We start from the raw sequence: 16924 nt of genomic DNA on the forward strand, positions 1-16924 counted from the left end.
GGAATTAATGGCTCAAAGAGTGCAAGAATATAAAATAAATATATGTCCTCAAAGGAAAAAATATCAGAGATGGAAAGTAGAAATGAACAGTGTAAAGAAGATCCAACCAGATATAGTGGGTAAGAGGAAAGCAATAGATGAACTGAGAATCCCAACAGATGAATTGAACAGCAGAACAGATACCTTGGATAAACTAATGAATGACCTGGAAGACCAAGCCCTTAGGTATCAGAAAGAGATCATGAAGAGAACAACTAGATAAAACAAAAGTTAAAACATAAGAATATAAAGAGAGAAGTGCCAATATAATAGGGATCCTAGAATGAGAAAGTAGGTGAAGAAATATTTCAAGAATTATGACTACATAATGCAGATAATAGTCTTTAGATCAAAAGGGCTTTTAGAGTGTCATACAGTGGAGATTAAAGAAAACACCAGCCGTATTATAAAGATATTAGAAGACAAGTAAAACATTCTAGATTTTTTTAAAATTCTAGATGATTCTTGACAGAAAGAGCAGATGACCTCAAAAGGAACAAGAATAAGCTATCATCACAATTTTCAGCAGCAACACTGGATGCAGGAAGGCAGTGGAGTAATACATTCAGCACAGGAATGTTGCTTTTGGGGTTTTATACCCTGATGAATTATCATTGAAATACAAGGAGTGAAATGAAGATATTCTTAGATATACAAAGTTTGAGAATGTTTACCTCCCAAAGACCTGCTTTGAAATGCTGGTGGAGGATAAAGAATCATTCCAGGAGGATGCTAAGAATATGGAAAGTGTATTAGTCAGTGCCCAGTCAGGAAAACAAATCATTTTACATTGTTCGAATTGAGAGGGATTTAAAGCAGGGAGGCAATTACAAAGCTGTTGCTCGAGGAGCAAAGAGGAAAGGGTGTGCTACTGCGAGCTCAGGGGGTTGTTCCTGTACCTGGGAGCATATGAGCCTCCCCCTTGCTGTGACCAATGCTGGAGCAACACGGTCAGCGCTGCTGGAACCGCAGAGTCACTGATGCTACTGGAACCACAGGGCTGACGCTACACAGGAGCCGCCACTGCTGCTAAAGCCAGGGTGCTGTCAGAAAGAAACAGGATAGTTCTGACCTTCTTTCCAGTGCTGATCAGGTGCAGGCACCTCCCATTGGCTAATGAGGATTTAGCTGTAAGGAACTCTGGGAATTTTCAGGCTTCCTGCTTGCGCTTCTTCCACAGAATAGAATAGTGAGTGTGGGGCTAAGAGCCAAAGACAAATATCTGGCCTGGGAACTAAGAGTGTGTAAATAAACCACTTTTTGTGTATAAAAAGTTAATTCCTGTTTAAATAAGGAGAACAACGAGAGAAGACACGAACGGCACATCTATACCGGTCTAAAACAAAAGCAAACAATACCGATATTTCAAGGAGGTGACAGTGTGCTAAGGTGCCTGTCTGTTCTGCATAAATTCATAGATACTGGAAAATGTAAGAAATTGATTGTATTCTATTTCATATCTTACCATGTCCTTTGAAATATAGAAGGATGACATATTTTCTATTTTGGGGTTTTCCCTTTTTTGTGCTTATTATTATCTATTTTAATGTTTTTTTTTTTTGAGAGAGAGAGAGAATAAGAAGACAAGTTGGGGAAGGGCAGAGGGAGGGAGACAGAGGGAGACAAGAGGATCCTTAGAGTGTATCACTTGGCCCTGAGAGTGGAGAGCCAGATGCGTGGGGCCAAACTCATGAGCCCTGAGATCATGACCTGAGCTGGAGTAGGACGCTTAACCAACTGAACCACCCAGGAACCCCTTGGGGTTTTTACTTTTAAAGAATGATCTGGTCATGGGCTATATATTTATCTATAAGATTTAATTGTTTTTCTAATAATTTGGATAAGCTTTTCATAATATAAGCTAGAGATATATTAGCAAACGTATTAGCTATAAATATATGTTATATAGTATATATTGACTGAAACTATATGGTTGGAAATCTGTTGCTTAACTTTTGAATTTGGATTATTTTTTGACCTACAGAGGTTTGGGATTTTTTTACCCAGTCAAATCTGAGCAGAGTACTCTATATGTTTACCTGTACCATAAGGTAAACCTCAGGAAACCCCACTTTCTTCACACATTGGTATACTCGTGTGTATACATTTGATCTATAAATCACAGAAAAGAAATTAAGCAGAGAAAGAAGTGGTTGGTCTTGATTTGAAATTCTCCCTAGTAAAATTTCTACCACAAATATTAGACCTAATATTTGGCATAGATGATGCTCATTCCATTTGGTATGTTTCTTTTTTTTTTTTTCATTCATTCGTAGCCTTTAATAAAAGGTGAATTTGAGAGCTTCTTTGGGAACAGCTCTTGATGTTGACAGGATAATGAATAGGGAAACAGGCAATGATGGTTCATCATCTTCAGCTTGAACAATGGCGAGAATTCAAATATGGGTTCCCTGGAACATGAATTTTTGCTGGTTTGCTATTGTTATTTCCTGCAATCCTGTTTGGCTCCAGGAATCGATCCTCTTTACTTCTTGCTGTTCTTTGACAATTTCCTGATGGTCTCTGCACTGGTTTCCTGTGGCTGCTGCAACAAATTACCAGAAATTTAGTGGCTTAAAGCAACACAGATTTACTATTGTGTTACGGTTCTGGAGTTCAAGAGCTCCAAAATCAGTTTCACTATGCTAACACTAAGGTGTTGGCAGGGCTGGTTCCTTCTGGAGACTCTGAGGAGAGAATGGGTTTTCTTACCTTTTTTCAGCTTGTGGCTGCCTGTGATCCTTGGCCTGTGACCCCTTCTCCACCCTCAAAGGGTATCACTCCAAACTCTGCTATCATCACATTGCCTTCTCTGACTCTGAGCCTTCCTGCCTCCCTCTTATAAGGAGTGTGATTACACTGGGCCCACCTGAATAATGCAGGATTATTCTCCCCATCTCAGAGGAGATGTTCTTTCAGCCATATAATGACATAACATTCACAGGTTGCAGGGACTAGGACGTAGACATATTTGGGGGCCATGATTCAGCCTACCACTGCAAGGAGCACAGTCTGAGCCTCCTCCCATCCCATAGTGCTGTGGGGCCTCAAACTTGCCCTCTTGCTGTAAGTGCGCATCTGGTATGCCTGGGGTGAGAGCTGGTCCTCTGGTACCCCTACAAACTGCAGGTTTCATTATAATCCTTTATTTGGGGCCAGACTATACAGTTCATGTTCGTCCTCGGTTTCTTTTCTTGTTTATAACCCCAGGTCAACATTTGGACAAGCCGGGGCAGCCTCCTACACTCTAGCGGACTGCATATTGTCCTCTCATTATCAGCCAAAGAGAAGAGAACATCTCCCATTGAACTCATCCTCAGCGTCACAATGATGCCACTCCTGTCACTGGATTAGACATGCCTACATGTGGGCGCCAGCCCAAGTTCTCGTCACCTAACTTGGGTCACATTATACTCCATGTTACTAATTCCTGGTCACTCCTTCTTGAGGATGAGGGGCACAGCACGCCCAGCCCTGCTTTGTCCCAGCCACAACCTCTTCCCTCACTGGGTTGTCAGAGTGCCATCTTTCCCTGGGCCAGGTCCCTGGTCCAGGTCCATCTGAGTTGTGTCAGTTCGCAACCACACTGAATGCTCCTCCCTTGGGAACTATCTCGGAAGCAGGCTGAACTTTTTTGTGTTTGTTTTTTTTTTTTAATTTAAATTCAAGTTACTTAACATATCGTGTAGTATTGGTTTCAGGAGTAGAAATCAGGGATTCATCACTTACACATAACACCCAGTGCTCATCCCAACAAGTACCCTCCTTAATGCAGGCTGAGCTTTTTCACATTTACTTTATAGATTTCTAGAGCTGTAACATGAGGTTACTGTTGGTTCACCAGGGGCCTACAAGGATTAGTTAGCAGTAGCAGGCAGTGCCTTGGTTCTTCCTGTGCACCAGCTCCCCTTTCTCTTTATTACTTTTTTTTATTTTCTTAAAAAATATTAAAATTTGTTTAAGTTTATTTATTTATTTTGAGAGAGAGAAGGAGAGAGAGAGAGGGAGCGCATGCAAGCAAGGGAGTGGCAGAAAGAGGGAGAGGGAGAGGACACGGAGCAGGCTCCACACTGTCAGTGCAGAGCCCGATGTGGGAAACAACAAACATTTATTATCTCACAGCCTCTATGGGTTCAGAACCTGCAGGGTGAGGCTTATCTGGGTGCCTCTGACTTCCTGTCTCTTGGGAGGCTACGGTCAAGGTGCTGGTCGGGGCCGGAGTCAACTCAAGGCTCAGAGGGAGCAGGATCCACTTTTAAGCTCACTCACACAGCTGTAGACAGGTTTCAGGCCCTCACTAGCCACAGATGTCAGTCCCTTGACCTATGGGCTTCACAGGACTTTTCACAGCATGATAGCTTGTTTCTGGAAGAGTGAGGGATGAAAGAGAGAGATAGAGAGAGGCCAAGACAGAAGCCATGATCTTTCGTAACCTGGTCTTGGAAGTAACATCCCATCGCTTCTCTCTTCTACACCTGGAAGGGAGTCACTGAATCCAGCCCACACTCGAAGGGGCAGGACTATACAAGGAGTGGGTACCAGGGCGCACGGGTCACTGGAGGTCATCTTAGAGGTTGCCTGAGACCCCCTCAAGAAGAGTTAGAGAAACAGGGTGCTATCTCCCAGTAGGGAGCAGGGTGTGCACAAGCTGAGAGGGGTCATAGGAGCGCTTCAGAGAAAACAAGCTGTGAGCAGAGTTGTGCATTTACTCATACCACAACTCGGGCCACTCCCTTTCTCCCGGCCTTCTCTCTGGGTTCTGTTTTATTAACCAAACTAACTGAACAAAAACCAAGAAGCTAACTCCCATGCTGGTCACTTCTCCGAGTTTCAAGTTCTCCGTCCACAACCTGCCTACCAGTGTTTACTTTCTGAAATCCACAGTAGTCATTTTTTTTCTTCTTTCTATTTTGTCCAGAGTTCATCACAGTTCACAGCGGGAAGAGTGTTCTGTAAGCCGTGTATACTGCCTCTCGTACTGGAAGTGGAGCTCTACATTCTTTGGAATACATTAGATTAGTGTTGGACAATACGTTACCCCAGTTATAGTGGGAAGGAAAAGGATTAAAAAGCCCAGGAATTGCTGGGTCAGAACAACTCATTTGGGCTTCCATAAAAGACTATAATGATTCTAGGGGCGCCAGAGTGGCTCAGTCGGTTAAGCATCTGACTCTTGATCTTGGCTCAGGTCATGGATCTCCGGATTCATGAGTTCAAGCCCCGCATTGGGCTTTGTGCTGCCAGCGTGGAGCCTGCTGGGGATTCTCCCTCTCTCTCTGACCCTCCCTTGCTTGTGTGCACATGCATGACTATGCACTCTCTTTCTCTCTCAAAAATAAATAAATAAACATTTTTTTAAAAACTATAATGATTTTAAATTTAATTCTTTTTTTTTTTTTTTTTTTTTGCTCCTGGAGTAGAAGGAACATGGAATATCGAGATTCATGGATCTGATTTAAATTCCAGTTCTAACATTTACTAGGAGGGTGACCTCCCACAAACGAATTAATCTATGCTTTAGTTTCTTCGTCTGTAAAGTCGGATAATGATACGTAACTCTGGATTGTACAGGGTTATCTGAAACAATGTCTATGAAATGCATACAGTACACTGCCTGGTACACACGCAGTCTTCCACAGAGCTTTTTACCTTTCTCTTTCCTTCATAATTCAGCTACCCAGTAAGTTCATGGCGCCGACGTAGTTTGGCATTTGCTAGACCATTATCCAGAGTATCCCAGTGTGCATGGAAAGAAAACAGCTAGGCCAGAATGGCTGTCTTTGTAGGGAGAGTGTCGCTGTGCGTGTAGGGCTGGCTCTCTGCCCGGGATGCAGGGGTCAGTGGGGCTGCCGCCAGCCGTCTGCAGTGTTAGCCAGGGAAATCAACTCACAGCCCTCCTGGCACCTACTGCTGGACTTGGGTAAACATAATTACAGCCTTTAAAAAGAAAAAAGGGAAAGCAACCAAGATCCCCGCTCACCATGTAAACAGGATGTCCACTGAATGGCAGCCGTGGAGATGTTTATTTTCTGTTCAGGGGGCAATTGACAAAAGGCCTCGGGGAGCCTTTATTGCTGCCTGGGGCAATGGCCTGCCTGCGGTGGCGGTGGTGGTGATGGTGGCTGGGTTTCTCCCAGCTCTGTCTGCATTGCCAACTCTGAGCTTCAGCTGAGAGCTCCGGGGCTGCGCTCTTTGGAACCACCATGCCGTCCTTAGAGATGCTGGGTCTGGTTTTCTGCTCGAGGCCTTTTATACACAGATAAATATACACTGATACATACGCATATAAATATACATAGATACATATACACTGATGTCCAGTGTTCAGTTTCCAGTGTGTGACCTAGAGGCTGCTTCAGCTTCTATGTAATAATCATCTTAATGATAGCTACCATTTACTCAGAGCAAGGCAGCTGGCCAAATACTTCACATGGGTGATCTCATTTAACCCTCGTGATAACCCTTTGTGTTGGTTTTATTGTCTTCACTCTACACCTGAAGAGGCTCTGCAAGGATAAGCAATTGGATTTGAGGTCAGATTGGTTAAATTCTCAAACCTGTGCTTAAATAATAAGCTAGGTGAAGGCAGGGACCATCTGTCAAGTTCACCACTATCTCTATGGCCCAGCACAGTGACTGAGAAACATCGGTTGGATGAATGATTTAAAAAAAAAAATTCTACCTGGATGCTCTTCTCTGCTGACTTTCTGGGGAGCACATCTCCCCCCAGTACTGAGAGGGCATTGCACGACTTAGTCCACATGTTTCTGTTCTGCCCCAGGCGACTTGGGGCACTCACTAGTCAGTGCTGACTGCAGTTGGGTCTTGGGTATGGGCTGAGGCACCATGGCAGTGACTAATTGGCCAGTGTCTAACCAAGAAGACAATTCTGCTTTAGTCCAGGCTTCTCTGGCATTGTAGGCAAGGAAGGCATATCTTGAGCCTGCTCCTGGGGCAGTGGAATCAGTGAAAGCAGGTGCTTGTCTCAGCTGGTATGTAATCTCTGGAGAGGGGTTTTGCTGTCCCTCTTCCAGAACACAGGTGGGTTGGGATGGAGTTGTGAAGATAGTCTGAGCAGATTTCCCAGGAATGTCAGGACGTGGTCCCTCTACCTTTATAATCCCAAATGTAACTGGCAGAGATCCAAGAGCCCTTTGGTCTTCTAATTCCTTTATTTTCTTTTAAAATTATTTATTATTATTTTTATTGTTATTATTATCAAAGCATAATTAACATACAGTGTTATATTAATTTCAGGCGTACAATATAATGATTCAACAATTCAATACATTGCTCAGTGTTCATCATGATAAATGTACTCTTAATCCCCATTAATTCACCCATCTCCTCACCCACCTCCCCTCTGGCATCCACTTATTTGTTCTCTGTATTTAAGAGTGTTTTGTTTGTTTGTCCATCTTTTATTTGTTCATTTTTTAAAATTGCTTAAATTTCACATATGAGTGAAATCATATGGTATTTGTCCTTCTTTGATTTATTTCTCCTATTTCACTTAGCATTTGACCCTCTAGGCCCATCTAACTCTTGAATAGAAGGAAAGCGACGTGTTTGTTCTGCAGGATAGATTAGGACATTAAAATACTCCGTTCCAGAAGAGGACTTCATCCTACATCTGAGCCTTTAGGTTAGAGAGAGATGAAACCTTCTTCATTTCTCTTCAGGTGTCCTTCGGGGGAGGCACGTGGGTGGTAGCAGGGACTCTCCCTGAAACTGATCATTTCCCTGCCTGGAGCTGAGGCCATCATTACATCAGTATTGTTTGCAAATTACTGCCAAGGGCAGGTAGTTGCTTTAAAATGGCCTAAGTTGTCAGGAAATCTCTGGAAAAGAAATGCACGTCAAAGATTGCCCAAACTGGTATCATTTGGGTGTTGGTAAAATGCTGGAAATTATAAAGTCTTGTGCTGTATGTGTGTGTGTGTTCATTGTTGGTGGCAGAATTTTTTTCCTTTCTAATGTTTTAGCCATTATACTCTGATTTATGGAAGCCAATGTCACAGGTCCCAGACCCATCAGTTGATGATGTGTCCTGTTGGGATGCACCAGACCTACAGGTAGACCTGGGATTTCTGGGAGCAGTCTGGGATCAAAGGTATCATTCAATGTCCTTCTCAGTGGTCTCTTTTCCTTATGTTCATTCTTTTGCACCAAGCATGGCCTCCCACCCTCCTGCTGCCTCTCATCATTCAGTCCCCTGTGTCCATTCTAGGCTTCTATCACACTGGTTCCCACATAGGGCATAGCAGCATGGAGCAGGGCATTCTGCCCATCTCTCCTGGCTTCCCAGTGTCTAACACTTTATTTATCTTGTTTTATGAAGAGAGATTCTATACTTGTTCCTATCACAATATTTGGAATAGGCTGGAAGGAAATATTCTGGACCTCTAAACACTTCTTTTGCCTACATTTCTGATACAGACCTCATTCATTGACCTTCCTACATCCGATATGCTTGAGTCGATGGCAAATTTGGGGCTTTATGCTCTGCATATGTACATACTCCCTGGTCTCATGCCTGGTTCTACAATGTATACACACACACACACACACACACACACACGCACGCACACAGGCACATACCTCCTACCCTCTACCCTCTCTATGCTTAAAGGATGTCCATTTGCAGATCTAACAATCAAGTACCCAGGGAAAAGGATGGGTCATTATCTTTGGATCAGCTCTTGTTAGTTTAATAGAAATATCCAAGGGACATGAAGATAATGGTCCGTGTTTGGAGAACTCCTCTTTCTTACTCTCAATAATTCCCCCATTAGTTGCTACTGGATGCTTATATCCCATCATATTTCGGAGATGCTTCCAACTTTCCAGGTGTGGGTTTGACTGAGCTTCTGCTAAATGTCACACTGGTCAGGCAGTAGGCATCACAGAAGTCTCAGCTGAATCGATAGGATTTAAGCAATAGGCTTAGAATTAGAGATGCGGAAAACATCAATACCTCTTTTTGTTGCCAGTGGCCTTCCTGCTCTGGAAAATTTTATTAGAAGCAAAGTGGTTTAGAATAATTTCCCATCAAATGAACCTTTTTTTTGCACAGATCACAACAGCCCCTGTCACATGTGGAACCCAACCTGCCACTGCCATTTTATTATTGCAACTAGGAATTGTGACCCCACCCACTGCACCAGCCCGCTCTTTCCTGCCTTCTTGGACTATTGCAACCTACCCATGTGTGTGGCCATGTGTGTGGTCCTTCCCTCTGCTTTCCCTCTTTCCCATAGTCTCCACATGGCTAATGCTGCTGCTGTGTCCACCCAGGTAGCTATGCTCTGGCTCTAATGCCCTTCTCTGTGATGGGGCTGCTGCGTCTGCAGGGCTCCTGTCATGCTGGGTGGATCCAGAAAGCACCATCCATGCTCCTCCCACCGAGATTGACCATGAGTGACAGTTCTTTCCAAAGCAAAGTGGCAATCAAAGTGTCTCCCAAAGTGACAGGTCTTTCAACCAAACTTGGAGCCAAAATATTACCTTGATAATTTGTGGGGCCCACGGAATTTAACAAAAACCCCCTACCCCTGGACAAGCAGAGCAAGACTAACTCCATTTTGTGCTACACCCACCGTCTCATGTGTAACCCTCACATGACCCGCTTATTGCTTAAGACGCTCCCCCACCCTAGTCAAGCCGCTGAGCACACCCTTACTGGAAACCGGCTCATATAGGAATGCGGAACCCCTAACCGCCAAAGAATGTAAACCCCGCCTTTTGCCCGCCAAACATGCACACCAATTCTGACCAGAGTGATAGGCTAGTTCAAACAGTTACTATAGGGTAAATTGTAATTCAATTGGCCACCTGCGTGTGGACTGACATGACTGTGCAACTTTCTGTGTGTGTTACAATCTCATTGGCCACTGGCCCCTATAAAACTGCTACACCTCTTAACCTAGGGGTCCAAGTCCCTGCCCCGCTGTGTCGGGTATACTTGGGCCCAAGCTCGAGCTTGCAAATAAACCCTTGTGCGTTTGCATTGGTATCGGCTCCTTGGTGGTCTCTCGGATTCGAAATCGGGGGCATTACAAATTCAGTTTTATAACTAGCTTGCTAGAGGCCTAGAGGAAGAACCCTTAAACACAGAATAAGTTGAGGTTCAGGAAACGAAGCAGGATTGTTCAAGTGTCTGGGGTCTGGGACTCTTTGATTGTCAGCCCCAGAGTTTGCTTTTCCTTGCTCTCTGGGGGCCTGGGGCCCTTGTGCAGTAGGAACTTTCCTTGGTGGTCTTCCTGGGCACTCTGTGTGCCTGACACATGTATACAGAACGCCCATGAGCAGCGTTTTCATTCACATGAAGACACGTTGGGGCCTCCGCAGAGTTTTTCCAGGCTAGACTCCGAATTATCGTAATTTTTTTTTTGAAATATAAAGATATTGGCTGTAACTGCAGCTAATGTTTAAGAGGTAGGAATTGTTTATTTTTTTAATGCTTTTCTGTGTTTTCTAACTTAAAAACCAAGGACAAAGTGAGAGGCCAAGAACACAGCAGATGTTTACTGTTAAACCTAAAAACATTTCTCAATCCCATTTACTGTCACTTTTCTCACTTAACAGTCTGTATAGTAAGAGTCATGTTTTCCAAGGCCCTAACATGTCTTACAATTTTCCCTTTTGGTTATTGCTTAAATAAACACCCAGATGTGCTATTTTACAGATCATAAGACATATCAAATGTGGTCCTTTCATTCTCTTTATCACACATGGTGCCTTGGCCCCTGGCTTTCGGAGCTGAGCTCAAGTTCTTTGTCAAGCTGAGCTGTGGCAGACATCACTCTCCGTCTGCCTCAGCTGGAAGGAGTGACAATTGTGTTTCACCTCTGGGAGACTATGTGGGCAGAGCTGGCCTCTCCTGGGCCTGCTATCGAGGGGGAAACCGCCATGACAGCAAACTGGCAAGACTGTGGGTTCTGCTCACCTTCATTTGGCTCAGTCAATGAAGGAACAAACATGATCATCAAATAGATGCTTTTGACCGATATGTATTGTTAAGCGTCTTGAAGGCTGTAGGAAGCAAGGGAAAAAGGGCTAAAGATGTAGAAAGAGCTTGGAAATGGATTCAAATTCATTAGGGTTGCTGGTAGACACTATTAATGATTTCAAGTATTTCTTTGAATTAGAGAGTCATGGGGCTCTTTTAAATTGAGTGTTTCTTTGCAAAAGAAAAAAGGGTGTGTGGAGGGGAATTAGCAGATTCCCAAAAAATATAAATTGGGTTTTGGCAGAAAACCTATTTCTTCTTGCCTTCAGAGAGTCATGCAAGTCTCAGGAATGGCAAACATCTGTTTGAAGGGCATCCGACCTTGGCGTGGCAGGCAGCTCAGAAGAAAGGGCGATGGGATTTGGTGTGTAGTTTTCATTCAAGATAGCAGGTGGCCAGGTATTAAGAATGGAGCAGGGGTGCCTGGGTGACTCAGTCAGTTGAACATCCTGCTCTTGATTTCAGCTCAGGTCATGATCGCAGGGTTGTGGGACTGAGCCCTGTGTCAAGATTAAGATTGTCTCTCGCTCCCTCTGCTCCTCTTCCCTGCTGGAGCGCGCTCTCTCTCTCTCTCTCTCTCTCTCTCTCTCTCTCTCAAATAAAAAGAAACCAACAAAAGCGGAGCCACTATTCCACAAGTATTTACTGAGTATCCACCGCGTGCTGGGGATAGGACGCACCAAGACCCAAATCGTTTATTCCATCACACAGATGTTAGGATAAAGGTTCACTGTGCATTGTCATGAATATACTGTGCCTTTACTGTGGTTCTTTCTTGTGCAGCTTAGAATTCAGTGGGCAATTACCATGCACGTGATACAGACCAGTAGAAGAGGCTAAGCCTAGTTCACTTTCATGCATATGAACTGAATAGCAGGTCATTTTTTCCTTTCGACCACTTTTTAAAACATTGGCAGGTTATATTGATATTAAAATGATAAAAATAGTCTGAGATTCATGAGTGCAAGTTTGCTCTTGCAAGCTTTGGGCCAGATACATATTTTTTAATTTTTTTAATGTTTATTTTTGAGAGAGAGAAAGAGACTGAGAGACAGAACACGAGTAGGGGAGGTGCAGAGTGAGAGAGAGAGAGAGAGAGAGAGAGAGAGAGAGAGAGAGACACTGAATCCGAAGCAGGCTCCAGGCTCTGAGCTGTCAGCACAGAGCCCGATGTGGGGCTTGAACTCACAAACTGTAAGATCATGACCTGAACTGAAGTCGACGTTTAACCAACTGGGCCACCCAGTCACCCCAAGTGCCAGATATTTTTTAGAATTCCTAATTTTTCTTACTTTATGTAGGTAAAATGGTATGTATATTATGTTATACTGCTAGTGGGTATAGAGCAATATCTGCTATTAAACATATTAAATGATATGGCATTTAATATCTCTGCCATTAAATGCCATTAAATGAATACATATGAGTATAGACATTAAGTCTGATAAATAAAGATCTTAAGTAAACTCACATCATTTTAGGTCAGGCATTCCTGCCAACTAAGTTATGAGAAAGATTCAATTTTCAAAGACTTTAAAAATTTCACCAAGGGGGCGCCTGGGTGGCTCAGTCAGTTGAACGTCCGACTTTGGCTCAGGTCATGATCTCACGGTCCGTGAGTTCGAGCCCTGCGTCAGGCTCTGTGCTGACAGCTCAGAGCCTGGAGCCTGTTTCGGATTCTGTGTCTCCCTCTCTCTGACCCTCCCCCATTCATGCTCTGTCTCTCTCTGTCTCAAAAAAATAAATAAAGGTTAAAAAAAAATTTCACCAAGATGTGGTGGACTTATAGTGTTGATGAAGATCATTCACTACGACCCAAATAGTTTACTTCTTCATACAGACACGGGAATAAAAGTTCACACAGTTTGTTGCCATGAATATACGGTGCCTTTGCTGTGATGATTTCATCAGATTTACCTAGGAAACAATTTTGACTTTTCCCTACAAACAAGTTTAATTGTAGGAAAAACAGTGCTACCACCCACTGAAGATCTTTTGCTGTTCGTGTTTGGAGTTTTTCCTCCAGGCTTCAAGGCTGACATTCTATTAGAATCACTCTGCTAGTTGACCTCTTGTGAACTATAATGCGAAGTAGGAAACGGATTTCACCAGAGCCACACTAAAGCTTCTGAATTAGAGCCAGGAAGTATTTTATTTGATGCATCACAGATCATAAAGCCAACATCCTGTCCGATGGCCCTAGTGGCATCAGCATGGATGGCTGGATGGAAAACAGGGGCAGGAAGGATGTAAGCATGGGTTGGTGAATATAAAACCACATTGGCCTTGATTCTGTATCTTGAGCTCTCCAAACTTCTTCCCAGCCTATGACCTTTGTACTTTCTGTTCCCTCCTGGAACACACTACCTTGTGATTTTGAAGAAACTATCTACTTCCCATCATTTAGGCATTGCTTTCAGTGGCATCTCCTTTGGAGATGACCTTGACCGCCCTGTTTAATGTTATGCACCTCCAGTCTCTTTTTATAACATTACCCTATTTTATTTTCCTCAAAGCACATCTATGAAATGACCTTGTTGGGGCACCTGGGTGGCTCAGTCGGTTAAGCGTCCGACTTCAGCTCAGGTCACGATCTCGCGGTCCGTGAGTTCGAGCCCCGCGTCGGGCTCTGGGCTGATGGCTCAGAGCCTGGAACCTGCTTCCGATTCTGTGTCTCCCTCTCTCTCTGCCCCTCCCCCGTTCATGCTCTGTCTCTCTCTGTCTCAAAAATAAATAAACGTTTAAAAATTTTTTTTTAATTAGAAAAAAAAAGAAGTGACCTTGTTATGTGTTTTCTTATTTACTTGTTCATTATTTTTCTCTTTCACAAAGTAAAGACCTCTCTGACTTGTTGATAAAATCCTCAGTCCCTAGAGCAGTGCCTGGCATAGGAAGGGACTCAGTAAATATTTGTTGGAAGCATGAATGCCCCCTGCAATAGTACCAGCTCCCCTATTTTAGAATGTCTCCAACCTCTCCCACCCCAATACCCCAGCGTTTTGTGTGACAACTCTCCCAGAAAAAAAAATATTGCAAATGTGGGAAACGTGATAGAGCATGAAGTGTTGTAGAATATTAAATTAGTCTCATAAATTGTGAATCATAAATCATGGTTCCATCTGTTCTGTGACAGAGTGTAAACAGCAAAATTTTCCACAAGATAGGAACTGAAAACAAAGGGAAGCCATGAGTTTCAACTCATGGAGAGGCTGTTACTATTATGTTGGATTGTGTCCTCTCTCTCCTCGTCACTAACCACTTTAGTCATGCTATGCCTTTCTGGAATAGGCCCAGGAATCTTATTCATAGCAGACATTGGTTTCTTCCAATCTAGAAGTTTTTGCCCAATAGCTCTGTGCTCTGGCACCTGGAAGCCACATAACAAATATTTATTGACTATCAGTGGTAAACTCCACTCTTACACACTTATTCTTCTGAGTCAACTATGTTATTTTTTTCTAAAATGGAGATATCCTTTAGAAAAGGTGACCTATAAAAGAAAACTCTTCCATTCAAATCCAGTATTAATTTGTGCATCGCATTGAAAGACTTGATGAGGTATAGGATTTTTTGAGTGTGGGTCAGTATTTGGGCAGGAGTGGTCTGAGTGAGGCATGGTGAGGGGCAACACAAGGTCACAGGTTGTCCTGAGAAGGGATGGGACATTTGGAGAGGACAGAGGAATGAAGCGTTTCTAAGACAACTGGTTCACATCACAATTTTGCCTAAGGCAAATATGGTGGGGGAAGCTATTCTGGGAGAATTGGTGCCTTCAGATAATGTCCTATTGGCTAAATGCACAGTGGAGGTCCATTTCAAGACCAACCAAACTACAGTTTTATCCAGAGGAAATTAGGTTAAAATGAACATCAGTACACAGATGACATTTCTGAAGGCTTCCCAGGAAACCATAGCAGCAAGTAACTCTGGGGAATGGAAATGAGGGGTAGTAGGGGAGTGGATGGGTCTGCAGAGTTTTGCTTTCCTCTTTATAACCTATTGTAAAGTTTTAGTTTTTCCATGACAAGGTATTGGTTCCACAATTATAAATTTTAAAAATCAATAAAAACCACTATCTTTTAAAGATTTAACCATTTATTATTTTTTTTTAATCTTTTTTTTTTTTAATTTTTTTTTCAATGTTTATTTATTTTTGGGACGGAGAGAGACAGAGCATGAACGGGGGAGGGGCAGAGAGAGAGGGAGACACAGAATCGGAAACAGGCTCCAGGCTCCGAGCCATCAGCCCAGAGCCCGACGCGGGGCTCGAACTCACGGACCGCGAGATCGTGACCTGGCTGAAGTCGGACGCTTAACCGACTGTGCCACCCAGGCGCCCCAAAGATTTAACCATTTAAATCTAACATTTAAAATGCTAGCTGAGGGGCGCCTGGGTGGCTCAGTCGGTTGAGCAGCCGACTTTGGCTCAGGTCATGATCTCGCGGTCCGTGAGTTCGAGCCCCGCGTCGGGCTCTGTGCTGACAGCTCAGAGCCTGGAGCCTGTTTCAGATTCTGTGTCTCCCTCTCTCTGACCCTCCCCTGTTCATGCTCTGTCTCTCTCTGTCTCAAAAATAAATAAACGTTAAAAAAAATTTAAAAATAAAATAAAATGCTAGCTGAATAAAAATGAATACCACAGCAATTGTAATAATTGTAGGGGGATGTCATGACAGGGTTCAAATCAATACAGATGGTCCCCAGCCTACAATGGTTCTACTTGTGAGTTTTTGACTTTATGATAGTACAAAAGCCATAAGCATTCAGGAGAAACTGTACTTCAAATTTTGAATTTTGATCTTTTTCTGGGCTAATGAGATGTGGTACAACAGTCTCTTGTGATGCTGGACAGTGCAGCTAGCTGAGGCTCCCCAGTGGTCAGCAATCATGAGTGTAAACAACCAATTCTGTTTTTCAATAATTACATAAGATATTCAACACTTTGTTACAAAATAGGCTGTGTGTTGGATGATTTTGCCCAAATGTAGGCTAATGTAAGTGTTTTGAACATGTTTAAAGTAGGCCAGACTAAGCTGTGATGTTTGGTAGGTTATTTGTATTAACTGCATTTTTGACTTAACAATACTTTCAATTTATGGTGGACTCATTGGGACCTAATCCCATTGTAAGCTGAGGAAGATCTGTATATTGACATAAACAGAAAAACCTTGAACTTACAATCACTGTTATTCATATATATTTTCTAGTCTTCTGGGTAGATATTGTTCAACCCTCTCAAGATGTGAGAGCAGCTCCAGAAGCTGACCCAGCAATGGTTCTAGAATGCAGACCCTCAGACTTAAGCTTCTCTGACATACCGCCCCCCTACTGTATACATTCTACTCTCCTCGTGACTCATAATCCTTTTTTCTCCCTCTCTCATTACCAATGTAGACTGCTGCCTCTCTTGAGGGTTTCAAATCCCACAAGAGAATTGACTGTCACTGTAGAGTACTCAGGGTAGAAAAGTTTCCCAGGTTTCTTTATTATTCTTGTATCTTTACTGTTAAAAGCAATCACCTGAGGGCATGTACAAATGTACCTGATATTTTCAACCTGAAAGTTTCTAACACCTTCTGCACTTAAAATCCGAATTACTTCCTTACACTGAGAGCACACTGAATAGATTTTCAGACTCTCATGAAGTCCCAGTTTGTCTTCTGTAGAGAGAGAGGGACTTTGCTGTGACATTCCTTTCCTATAATGAAGTCATAATTACACATAGAAAAAGAGGGTTTGCACCATACAGATGAAGGTATTACGATCCATAGCTGTTGGGGAGTGTAAGTTTTTGCAACTATCATCCGCTTCTGAAATAGCATACCTTGTTTAATCTAGAAGATGCCAAGCAGGCAGGGCACCAGGATTTTACGTAAG

The 16924-nt window shown here is 43.1% G+C and overlaps 1 protein-coding gene and 1 long non-coding RNA gene across 3 annotated transcripts in view; one reads left to right on the top strand and one right to left on the bottom strand.

Annotated features, from left to right (window-relative positions):
• Positions 1-5185, top strand: part of TBC1D30 (TBC1 domain family member 30) — a 147773-nt gene extending 142588 nt beyond the window's left edge. Inside the window, exon 15 of one of the 2 annotated variants that reach the window (XM_045062029.1) lies at positions 4958-5185. The gene's annotated coding sequence lies outside the window, so the exon portion shown is untranslated. The remainder of the gene's footprint in view (positions 1-4957) is intronic. The other variant, XM_045062034.1, reaches the window with a different exon arrangement.
• LOC109501643 lies at positions 2264-16539 on the bottom strand. Its single transcript, XR_002159847.3, has 3 exons — positions 16226-16539; positions 10988-11073; positions 2264-2584 (listed from the first exon to the last, which is right to left on the bottom strand). It is a non-coding gene; the product is annotated as an uncharacterized LOC109501643 (long non-coding RNA).
• Positions 16540-16924: the final 385 nt, after the last annotated feature.

This window comes from Felis catus, chromosome B4 (assembly GCF_018350175.1).
Source record: "Felis catus isolate Fca126 chromosome B4, F.catus_Fca126_mat1.0, whole genome shotgun sequence".
Lineage (NCBI taxonomy): Eukaryota > Metazoa > Chordata > Mammalia > Carnivora > Felidae > Felis > Felis catus.